Source organism: Muntiacus reevesi, chromosome 16 (genome assembly GCF_963930625.1).
Source record: "Muntiacus reevesi chromosome 16, mMunRee1.1, whole genome shotgun sequence".
Classification (NCBI taxonomy): Eukaryota; Metazoa; Chordata; class Mammalia; order Artiodactyla; family Cervidae; genus Muntiacus; species Muntiacus reevesi.
In genome coordinates, this window is record NC_089264.1 from 40597244 (window position 1) to 40610771 (window position 13528).

Sequence of the window (13528 nt, forward strand, 5' to 3'; positions counted from 1 at the left end):
CTATAGACCTTTAGAACCATCACTGCAAAATATTAGCAAATCAAATGTAGCTATTTATTATAAGATAACATACCAGTGGGAATTCCCTAGTGGTCCAGTGGTCAGGACTACATACTTTCATGGCTGGGGGCCAGGGTTCGATCCTTGGTTGGATCGCTAAGATCCCAAAAGTCGTGTGGTATTCCCCTCCCCACCAAAAGATAACACACCGTGACCAAACAGGTTTTTACACCAGGAATGCACTAATAATTCAATATTAGGAAGCTAAGTAATGATTCATAACAATAACTGATCAATGGAGAAGAAAGAATTATATCTTGATAGGTGTGGGAAAGACATATTAAAATAATTCAAATCAATTATTGATTAAAGATGTTAGTCAACCAATAATAGAAAGTAAGAATAAATCCCCAGATGATGAAGGCTATCTATTTCAAATTGGTAACCAACATTACTGGTAACTGTAAAACAACAGGCTTTTTCTGCATAAAGTTAGGAATGAGACAAAGATCATTATTACTGGTTTTTTAGTTAATTTTTAAAAGCTGAGTTTATTGATGTATATTTAATTAACAATAAAATTCACTCTTTTTAAAGGGTACAGTTTTATGAGTTTAGATAGTTATATAACCATCAGAATGATAAAAAAGAATATTTTCTTCAAAATGTTTTCTCTTGTCCCTTTGTTTTTCTCCCTCTGCTCCCAGACCTGATGACTACTCTTCTACTACATATCCTTGTATATTTATCTTTTCCAAATTACCTGTAAATGGAGTCATATAGTCTATATCTTCCTATCACAATGCAAAATGTTTTTAGAATTCATCCATGTTGTTGGATTTACCATTAGTTAATTTTTATTGCTAAATACTATTTTACTATATGGATGTACTACAAATTATTTATTCATTTGTAAATGATGCATATTTGGTTTATTCTACTGTTTGGCTACTATAAATAAAATTGCTTTAGATGTTTTCACACATGCCTGTAAATGAACATGTTTTTGGTTCTCTTTGGTAAAAATCCAATAGGAAAATTGCTGTATTTTATCTATATCTATATCTATGTCTATATAGCTATATCTATCTATATCTATGTATCATTTATGAAAAATTGCCAAACAATTTTCTAGAGTGGTATATTATTTTATGGGGTTTCCCAGTGGTAAAGAATCTGCCTGTCAATGCAGGAAATGCATGAAACATGTGTTTGAATCCTAGGTTGGGAAGATCCCCTGGAGAAGGAAATGGCAACCCACTCCATTATTCTTGCCTGGGAAACCCCCTGGACAGAGGAGCTTGGAGGGCTACAGTCGAGAGGGTTGCAAAGAGTTGGATGCAACTGAGCAAGCACGCATACCTGTACGATTTTACATTTTGCAAGCAGTATATAAGGAGTTCTAGTTTTCCACATTAACATCAATTCTTAGTATTGTCAGTCTTTTTAGTTTTACCTCCTTTAGTTTAGTTTTACCTCCTACTATTTTAGTAGGAAGTAGTGATATCTCATTGTGTATGTGTGCGTGTTTGCCATGACATATGCCTTATGAGCCTAGTTAGCTAACCTGGGATTGAAACCAGTCCATGGCAGGCAGTGAAAGTGCTAAGTCTTAACCCCTGGACCACCAGGGAATTTCCTCTCATTGTGTTTTTAATTTGCACTTCCACAATGACTAAGGACAATAAGATATTTTCACGTGCATATTTTGCCCTCTGTGATTTTCTGTGTTCACAGTTATGCTAATTATGAGTAAATACAGTTTCCTTTTCACTCACTATATCACTGTATCTTCATCTTAAAATCGTGACATCCAATAGTGAGAATTATCTTTTTCTTTTCATTGAATTTTCTGTGCAAATTTTAAAATCACTTCAATTTCTAAAAACAAAGCAAAAATACACCTGATGTAATTTGAATTAAGATTGCTTTGAGTCTATAGATAGATTTGGCAAAAACTTATATCTTGACAATATTTAGTCTTCAGACCCATGGATGGTGTATTTTTTCATTCAATGAAGTTTTTAATATTTCTCAGTAATGTTTTATAGTTTGTAGTGTACAGGCTTTGCACATATTTTGTTAAATTTGTTTCTAAGTATATAATGTTTTATGATGCTACTACAAAAGATATTAAATTTTCTTTTTCAGTTTCCAGCTATAGGCTGTGAGTATATAGAAACATGATTGCTTTTGTTGCTTTTGACCTTGTACCCTGTGATCCCGATAAAGTCACTTATTTCTTCTTGAAGCGTTTTTTTGGTAGCTTTGGTGTTTTTCTGTTTAGAAAATTATGTTACTTTTGAAAAAAATATTTTCTTTTCTTTTTTGAACATTTTTCTTTTATTTACCTACATTCTTTACTTGAACTTCTGATTCAGTGTTAAATAGAAGTGGTAAAGGCAGACATATCTTAAGGCAAAATCAGTCTTCCACAGTTAATATAATGTTACATGTGAAAGTTAAGAAAAGTCAATTATTAGTGGTAAAATTTTCAACACTAATTGTGAATGCATAATAAATATAATTGTTATATTTCTATAATATTTGCTTATTTTAAACTCAGTTTTCTGTTATATTTTTGTTTTTTTCTTGATATTTCTTGATAATTTTCCCCATTATTTTTACATAATGTAACATTTATTTTTTCTCAAGGCTAGCTTGTCTTATATTAATAAGCCACTCCAATTTATTTTTGATTAGAATTTGTGAGGTAAATTTGTGCATTTTTCTACTTGCAACAAATTTTAAAACTTTGTCTTTATATTTATCATTGATCTTTTCATAGATATTGAATATTAGATCTTATTTTTAATCTGCCTTTTAATTTAGTGTTTATATCATTTGTGCTTAACATAATCTATTGTCTTCCACATTTTTTTAATATTTGTTCCATCTATTTTTTGCTTCTTATTTTTATTTCCTGACTTATTTTACGTTGAGCTCTTTTAATATTTCTTTTTATCTTCAATATTAACTTATCTATTATACTTATTTTATCAGTTGCAAACATTGTTTAAAATATATGTCTTTAATTGATCATAGTCTGCTGCCAGGTTGCTTTACATAACTATCTAAAGCACAAGAAACTTAAAATGGAGTACAATTTACTCCCTCCCACATTTTATGCTACTTTTTGTCATATATTTTATTTCTGCATATATTATAAGCTGCACAATATTTTGGTGTTATTTATACCTTAGATAATCACTTAAAGAGATTAAAAATAATGAAAAAACTTATGTTTACTCACATATTACTCCTTTTCAGACATATTCTTTTTTTGTGTAGATTCATATATTCTCCTGGTCTCTTTATCCTTCTGCCTGAAAACTTACTTCTAATACATTTTGTAGTGCAGTCTGCAGTAACTTCTTTTAACGTAAATGTTCATTAATATGTTTTTATGTCAACAAACTTAATTTCTAGAAACATTTTTGTTATACAGACATTTTAGACTTTCAGAAAAATTGAGTGAGTATATAGAGGATTCCCATATACTTTTATACTCACTTCCCTCTATTAATAGCATCTACATTTGTCTGGTACATTTTGTGTAATTCATGAACCAATATTGATATATTAGGACTTATAATTCATTTAGATTTCTTTAGTTTTCAATCTATTTTTCTTTTTCTGCTCCAAGATCCCATCTAAAATGCCACATTATATTTAGTTGCTATGTCTTCTTAGACTCTTTTTGGTTGTGACAGTTTTTCAAACTTTCCTTGTTTTCTGACCTTAACAATTTGAGAAGTAGTGGTCAGGTTTTGTAAAATACCCTTCAACTGGTTTTTATCTGATGTTTTTCTCATGATTAGACTGAGGTTGTAGCACTTGGGCAGGAAGATCACAGAGGTAAAGTGCCATTTCATCACATCATTTCAAGAGCACATTCTATCAGCATGACTTCTTATCACTCTTGATGTTAGCTTTGATCACCTTGCCGACATAGTGTTTCTCAGCTTTCTCTGCTGCAAAGTTACTATTTTCTCTCCCCTGTTTTTATACTCTCCCCTTTGGAAGGCAGTCATTTTGTGCTCTCCATACTGAAGGAGCGAGGAGTCAGGCTCCAACTCCTTTAGAGTAAACTATCTGAATAATTTATTGGCACTCTTCTGCATGGAAGATTTTTGTCTTCTTTCTCATTTATTAACTTATTCAGTCATTTATTTATATGTGTATGGATAAATATATTATCCATAAATAATTATTTACACTTTGGTTTATAATCCAACACAATCTTACTTTTTTGTTCAAATTATTCCAAATTTGGCCATCCAAAGCTGTTTATTATAACTCCATTTCCCTTTTGACATACCTACATTAATTTTTAAAATTTTTATTTTAAGTACTTTCTTACTTTCTGCCATTATAAGACGTTGTTGTTCAGTCACCCAGTCATGTCTGCCTCTTTGTACCCCATGGACTGCAGCATGCCAGGCTTCTCTGTCCCTCCCCATCTCCCAAAGCTTGCCCAAGTTCATCTCCATTGCATTGGTGATGACATCTCATCCACTGATATCCTCTTCTCCTTCTGCCCTCAATCTTTGCCAGCATCATGGACTTTTCCAATGAGTCGCCGGTCAAATCAAGTGACCAAGATACACATCAGTCCTTCTAATGAGTGTTCAGGGTTGATTTCCCTTGAGATTGACTGGATTGATCTTCTTGCTGTCCAAGTGACTCTCAGGAGTCTTCTCCAGCAGCACAATTCAAAGGCATCAGTTCTTTGGCGCTCTGCCTTCTTTATGGTCCAGCTCTCACAACCGCATGTGACCACTGGGAAGACCATAGACTTGACTATACAGACCTTTGTTGGCAGAGTAATGTTTCTGCTTTTCAACACACTGTCTAGGTTTGGCATAGCTTTCCTGCCAATATAAGGTATTCCATGCTAATTTTTAAAGTCACTTATTTTACTTTTTTATTTTTGATTATGCTGGGTCTTCACTGCTGCTCTGGCTTTTCTCTAGTTGTGGCAAGTGAGGGCTCCTCTCTAGTTGTGGTGCACGGGCTTCTCACTGCAGTGGCTTCTCTTGTTGTAGCTCCGGGGCTCTAGAGCACAGGCTCAATAGTTATGTGCACGGGCTTAGTTGCTCTGCAGCATGTGGGACCTTCTTGGACCAGGGATCAACCCATGGCTCCTGCATTGGCAGGCAGATTCTTTACCACTCAGACACCAGGGAAGCCTTCCAGGTTAATTTTATACATTTCCTATCCCAGTCCAAGAATCAACAAGCCCTGGTTCCTTTTATTGGAAAATGACTTTAGAAACAAATATCTGGAAGTTAGATCTGGTCATTGCTACTAGAGTGTTATTTTTTTCCCTTTCAACTGACAAAGCATGGAAACAAATGTATATATACTAACATACATGTATACAATACATATAAATATTTCTTTATGTAGTTGTTTCTTCCTATTTTAATTTAAACATGACTTCATACTGATGGCTCCGAATCTAACTATTGAAACATGAATTATTCTGTCTTCCTCCCTTCATCAATCTAAATTTCCATTCCAATAGTTACAAATCTAGCTTCTGCCATCTCCATTCATTTATTTGTTTAATTTCAGCATACATTCATATCAGTATCATATTTGTTATTCTGTACTTCTGTGGAAACTACTTTATCTATTAATGGGCTTATGTGCAATTTCTTTTGCCTTTTGGGCTTCCCCAGTGACTCAGATGGTAAAGAATGTGCCTGCAATGCAGGAGACCTGTGTTTGATCCCTAGGTCAGGAAGATCCCTTGGAGACAGGAATGGCAATCCACTTCAATACTGTTGCTGGAGAATCTCATGGACAGAGGAACCTCGTGGGCTATACTTCATGGGTTTGCCAAGAATCAGACATGACTGAGCAACTAACACTTTGCAGAGTAGATATTTTAAATTTTAATCAAGTCCACTTATTGCTTTTTTTCTATCATGGTTCATACTTTAGTTGTATCTGAAAATGTGTTAGGAAATCTAAATTCACCTAGATTTTATTCTATTTTTTTTCTAGAATTGCAATTTTTTACATTTTAAAATTTAAGTCTATGATTAATTTTGAGTTAATGTTGTAAGAGGCAGAAGTTATGTGGCTAGATTAGTTTTTTTTTTTTTTTTCCCAGATGCGAATATCCAGTACCATTGGTTGAAAAAAAAAGGATTCTTTTTCTTACTATATTACCTTTGCTTTTTTATTGAAGATCATTTAATTATATTTATGTGGGACAAATTGTAGGCTCCTTATCCTGTTCCTATTCTTTTGATAAAATTGTACTCTCTTTATCACCGTATTTGAGTTAAGTTTGAGATTGGGTAACATCGGTGCTCCACTTAGTTCTTTTTCTTCAACGTCATGTTGGTTACTCTCTATATTTTACATTTTCATATAAACTTTAGAAGGATTTTGTAAATATCCATGAAATACCTTGCTGATATTTTATATGCATTGAATCAATAGATAGAGTTGGGGAGAATTGACATCTCAAAAATATTGAGTCTTTTGATTCATAAACACGGACTCTATCTCCATTTATTTAGATTTTAAAAATTCTTTCATCAGAGTTTAACAGTTTTCACACATAGAACTTATGTGTATTTTGTTAAATGTGAACCTAAATATTTTATTTCTGATATTAATGTAAATGGTACTGCATTTTACATTCAAGGTCCAAAAGTTCTTTGGTGGCAAAAAAAAGGGAAGCAATAGAGTTTTGTATATTGACCTTGTATCCTATGACCTTGCTATAATCACTTATTTGTTCCTGAATTCTTTTTAATTCATTGAGATTTTCGACATAGACAACATGTCATCTATGAAAAAATAGACAGTTTTCTTTTTTTTAGATTTGCATAACTTTATTGCCTTTCCTTGTCTTATTGCACTACTCCTAGTATAATGTGGGAAAAAAAGTGGAAGAAAAAGATATGCCTATTCCTGATCTAGGGGGAAATTATGCTGGTAACTCACTATTAAGTATGATGTTAGCTGGAGGTAGTTTGCAGATGTTATTTATGAAAGTTACCTTCTATTCTTATTTATCTGAGAGTTTATGTCATGAATATATATTGGATTTTGTCCAATGTGTTTTCTGCCTCAATTGACATAATTTTTCTTCTTTAGCCTATTGATATAGTAGATTACATAAATTGATTTTCAAATGGGGAACTGGCCTTGTGTAACTGGAATAAATCCCACTTTGTCATTTTGCATAATTCTTTTTATACTTTGTTGAATTCAATTTGCTAATATTTTGTTGAGGATTTTTGATCTATGTTCATAAAAGATATTGACATATAGTATTCCTTTTGTAATGTCTTTATCTGGTTTTGCTATTAGTGTAATGCTGGCATTATAGAGCTAGGAAATATTCTCTTTTTATTTTCTGGAAGAGAATGTAAAGAATTGGTTGTTTCTTAAATGTTTGTTAGAATTCACCAGTGAAGCCATTTTGGTCAGATACTCTCTAATTTAAAAGACTATTAATTATTTGTTCAGTTCCTTTAATATATATAGGCCAATTTGATGATCTGTTTCTGCTTTTGTGAGAGATTTGGTAGTGTGCCTTTTCATAGAATTGGTCCATTTCATCTAAATTATCAAATTTGTGGACCTAGAGTTGCTCATATTTCTTTATTGTCATCTTAACTGAGAAAAATCCATGGGTTCTGTGGTGAAGACACTTCCTTCATTCATGATATTAAAGCAATCTGTCCATTCTTTCTTCTCCATTAGTCTAGCCAGAGGTTTATCAGTTGTATTGATCATTTTGAACAGCATTCAGTTTTGTGAAATGTTTTCTACTGACTGTCTGATTTTACTTTCAGTGATATCTGCTCTAACTTTTACTAATTTTTCTTCCATTTGAATTAAGACTAAATTGCTCTTTTTTCTTAGGTGCAATCTTAGATTAATGATTTTAGATTATTCTTCTTTATAGCACACACATTTGATGCTATAAATTTTCCTCTAAACACTGTCTTTGTGGCATTCCATAAATCTTGATTAGCTCTATTTTCATTTCACTTAGTTCAAATTATTTAAAAATTTCTCTTGAGGATTTAAAAAAAATTTGACCTATGTGTTATTCAGGATTTTATTTATTTATTTATTTAATTTTTTTTAATATTATTTTATTAGTTGGAGGCCAATCACTTCACAACATTTCAGTGGGTTTTGTCATACATTGACATGAATCAGCCATAGAGTTACACGTATTCCCCATTCCGATCCCCCCTCCCACCTCCCTCTCCACCCAGCTCCTCAGGGTCCTCCCAGTGCACCAGGCCCGAGTACTTGACTCATGCATCCCACCTGGGCTGGTGGTATGTTTCACCATAGATAATATACATGCTGTTCTTTCAAAACATCCCACCCTCACCTTCTCCCCCAGAGTTCAAAAGTCTGTTCTGTACTTCTGTGTCTCTTTTTCTATTTTGCATATAGGGTTATCGCTACCATCTATCTAAATTCCATATATATGTGTTAGTATGCTGTGATGTTCTTTATCTTTCTGGCTTACTTCACTCTGTATAATGGGCTCCAGTTTCATCCATCTCATTAGAACTGATTCAAATGAATTCTTTTTAACAGCTGAGTAATATTCCATGGTGTATATGTACCACAGCTTCCTTATCCATTCATCTACTGTTGGGCATCTAGGTTGCTTCCATGTCCTGGCTATTATAAACAGTGCTGCAATGAACATTGGGGTGCACGTGTCTCTTTCAGATCTGGTTTCCTCGGTGTGTATGCCCAGAAGTGGTATTGCTGGGTCATATGGCAGTTCTATTTCCAGATTTTAAGAAATCTCCACACTGTTCTCCATAGCGGCTGTACTAGTTTGCATTCCCACCAACAGTGTACGAGGGTTCCCTTTTCTCCACACCCTCTCCAGCATTTATTGCTTGTAGACTTTTGGATAGCAGCCATCCTGACTGGTGTGTAATGGTACCTCATTGTGGTTTTGATTTGCATTTCTCTGATAATGAGTGATGTGGAGCATCTTTTCATGTGTTTGTTAGCCATCTGTATGTCTTCTTTGGAGAAATGTCTGTTTAGTTCTTTGGCCCATTTTTTGATTGGGTCATTTATTTTTCTGGAATTGAGCTTCAGGAGTTGCTTGTATATTTTTGAGATTAATCCTTTTTCTGTTTCGTCATTTGCTATTATTTTCTCCCAATCTGAGGGATGTCTTTTCACCTTACTTATAGTTTCCTTTGTTGTGCAAAAGCTTTTAATTTTCATTAGGTCCCATTTGTTTAGTTTTGCTTTTATTTCCAATATTCTGGGAGGTGGGTCATAGAGGATCCTGCTGTGATTCATGTCGGAGAGTGTTTTGCCTATGTTCTCCTCTAGGAGTTTTATAGTTTCTGGTCTTACATTTAGATCTTTAATCCATTTGAGTTTATTTTTGTGTATGGTGTTAGAAAGTGTTCTAGTTTCATTCTTTTACAAGTGGTTGACCAGTTTTCCCAGCACCACTTGTTAAAGAGGTTGTCTTTTTTCCATTGTATATCCTTGCCTCCTTTGTCAAAGATAAGTGGTCCATAGGTTCGTGGATTTATCTCTGGGCTTTCTATTCTGTTCCATTGATCTATATTTCTGTCTTTGTGCCAGTACCATACTGTCTTGATGACTGTGGCTCTGTAGTAGAGTCTGAAGTCAGGCAGGTTGATTCCTCCAGTTCCATTCTTTTTTCTCAAGCAAGCATCACCCTCAATGGTGAATAATTGAAAGCATTTCCCCTGAAATCAGGAACAAGACAAGGGCGCCCACTCTCACCACTACTATTCAACATAGTGTTGGAAGTTTTGGCCACAGCAATCAGAGCAGAAAAAGAAGTAAAAGGAATCCAGATAGGAAAAGAAGTGAAACTCTCGCTGTTTGCAGATGACATGATCCTCTACATAGAAAACCCTAAAGACTCTTCCAGAAAATTACTAGAGCTAATCAATGAATATAGTAAAGTTGCAGGATATAAAATTAACACACAGAAATCCCTTGCATTCCTATATACTAACAATGAAAAAACAGAAAGAGAAATTAAGGAAACAATACCATTCACCATTGCAACAAAAAGAATAAAATACTTAGGAGTATACCTACCTAAAGAAACAAAAGACCTATACATAGAAAACTATAAAACACTGATGAAAGAAATCAAAGAGGACACAAACAGATGGAAAAACATACTGTGTTCATGGTTTGGAAGAATCAATATTGTCAAAATGGCTATTGTACCCAAAGCAATCTATAGATTCAATGCAATCCCTTATTAAGCTACCAATGGTATTTTTCACAGAACTAGAACAAATAATTTCTCAATTTGTATGGAAATGCAAAAAACCTCGAATAGCCAACGTAATCTTGCTTTTCTATCAGTTCTTATCTTATATATTTTGATTATTTTTTTAAATTACATACATGTTAATGATTTTTTATGTCTTCTTGGAGAATTTAATTCTTTTGTCATGATGTAATATTCTGGCAATTTGTGCATAGTTTTTCTTCATGGTTAGTATATTATTCTCATTTTTTTAAAATTAATCTTAGTGTGGTATATGCTTCTCTGTTCCCCCCTTTTTAAATCCTATTTTCCTCTTTGCATTTAAAGTGAGTTCTTTTAGGCCTTTAAAAAAATTATTTTGATAATTTTACAAAAATGTCAATTTTTTTGTCTTTTAGTTGCATTTAGACAATTCACATTAAAATTGACTACTGATATATTTTGATTAGTATCTGCCATGTTTATAATTGTTTTATATATGCTGCACTTGACTTTTTTCTTTTTATTTTTTTTATTCTTTTTTTTTATTTGAGCATTTTCTATGATTATACTTTTTCTTTTCTCTTAGCATATTGAGTACAATTGTTTTAAAAGCTTTTTGGTGTCTAACCTAGAATTTGCAATGTATATTTAGAACTATTCTAAGTCCACTTCAAATACTGTTCCAATGTCATGGGTAATGACGATTGTGCATTCTTTTTATATTTACACAATGGTTACAAACTTTGTAACAGAGTTTTCCCATTTTCTCCCTTTTATCCCATTTAAATTGCTGTGGCTTCTTTTGCCTATCCATATATTATTATCACTCAATACATTGACACTTATCTATTAAGAAGTTTAAAATAAATGATTTTGTTTTACCTATGTTTGCTCTTTTGCCACCACTGTTTCTTTATGTAGTTCCCTTTTTTGCCTATGTATTTCCCTTCTATCTCAATAACTTCTTTTAATATTTCTTACAGGATGAATCTTCTGACAATAAATCCTATCTTTTCTGTTTGTCTGAGAAAGTCTATTTTTTCTTGACTTCTGAGGATAATTTCTCTGGATATAAAATTCTAGATTGGTGGTTCTGTTTTCCTTTTTACTTCTTATATACTTTACTCCACTTTCTTCTTCTTTGCCTGGTTTCTAATGGAAGGTTTACTTTGTATTCCTATTACTTGTTTCTCCATAGGTAAAGTATATTTTTTTCTCTTGGGCTTTTGGCTTTTTTCAAAATTTTCTGGTTGTCTTTGGTTTGCTGTTATTACAGTGTTATTTGCCTACATGTGGAGATTTGTTTGTTTGTTTACTTTTTATATTTTTCTTGCTTGATGTTACCTAACTTATGGATCTATTGTTTTGTGTCTGCCATTAATTCTGGAAAGTTTTCACCCATTATTAATTCAGACACTTCTTCTGTTTTTTTCTCTCATTCTTCTCCCTCTGATATGTAACAATTATGCATATGTAACATTTTATAATTGTCCCACATTCCTTGCATAATCTGTTTTACATTTTATCTTTCTTTTCCACTTTGCATTTCCTTTGAGAAGTTTCTATTACATATATTCAAGCTTATTCTTTCTAGTCTACAGATGAACCCATCAAAGAAAGTCATCATTTCTGTTATAGTGTTTTGATTTTAAAATTTTCCTTTTTATTTTTTAATACAGTTTCCATCTCTCTGCTTACCACTTATTCCTATAGTTTATATACCTTTTCCACAGAATATATGCAATATTAATCATGGTTATTTAAATTTCCTATTTGATAGTTCCAAAATCTGTGTCAATATCTGAGTCTGCTTCTAATGCTTGTTTTGATTCCTAAGATACTGTATTTTTTCTTGTCTTTAATATACTTTATACTTTTTTGTTGGAACCTGGATACAATATATTGAGTAATAAGAACCAAGGTAAAGATATCTTTATTGTGAGTTTTAATATCAATCTAGCTAGGAACTAGAATGTATTTAATACTTTCTGTACATCTAGGTATCAAAGGCTACAGTTTTATTCAGGGTTCTTATTTATTTATTTATGCTTTATCCTGTTGTCTCTGGGCTCCCAAGAGCACCTTCTTAAAGAAAGTCTTTGTCTTCGAGCTCTTCCAGTTATAATCCACTGTTATTATATCACAGCACTGTTGATGTGGTGATAAGAATTGGGAGAGAGGAAACATTCCATAGCATTATGATTAATTCTCAGGTTTCTAGTTGAACTGAAGCCCTGAGTTATGACCTTCAGAAATATTTCTTAATTTTGCTTCCTTTCTAGGTGAGTCAGGAAAACTAGTGTGGGGTGAATTTCCTACTTACCCTTCTTCCAGGTGTACAAGGCTTTTGTATGCAGGTACCCCTGGAGAGAAGAACTTCTTTATGAAGGATGTTCCAGGTATATTTCAAATGGTTACTCTTATCCTTTCCCTACCTAAAACCCAAGGGGATGTTTCTTGGTTCTTTAATTCAAGAAACTGAAGGTGTTCCTGGAGGTATATTTCATGAAACTATGTGTGAGGAGTAGAGAGGTCTCTAACCTCTAGGAGTTTTTCATTCCCACCCTAGGGAATCGGTGGTTTGTTAAAATTATTTTTCAAGCATTCCTACCAATTTATGGCTCCAGTGGATTCTGCTACAAGTTAGGTAATCATGGTTGTAATTTTCTGAATTCTCTTGTCTCTTCAGCTTTGAGGGTGGTAGTTTTCTTTATGATCTCACTTCTCTGATGGATCTAAGAAAAATTCCTGATTTTCAGTTTGCTCAGCTTTTTTCTTGTTGTAAGAATTGAGAGTGATGATTTTCAAGCTCTCCATATGTTGGATCAAATACCAGCCGTCTTGCTTTTGTTTTGAAAAAGCATCTTAACCAGATATAAAATTCCAAGTTGACAGTTTTCTCTCTCAGTGCTTTAGAGATGTTTCACTATCCTCTCATTTGATTTGCTTCTAATGAGAAATATACTCTCATCTATATTTTAGAGCATATAAGGAGAAATAAAACAAGCTGGATTCGGAGAAGAGGGAGAAAATTCTTTAAAATCACACTAAACATTTGTTTAAAGATGAATTACCACATCTGCAACAAGAAAGATGGGATAATATGTCATTTTGAGGAGGACAACTCTGGCAGATTAGGTACTAGGCTTGGGATGATTTTGTCACCTTAAATATATTTTGGGTCCACAAAACTGAGTAAAAGGTGAGGTTTAAACAGGTTTTTTCCCCCATGCTTTCATGGATAAGATGGTGAGAGTT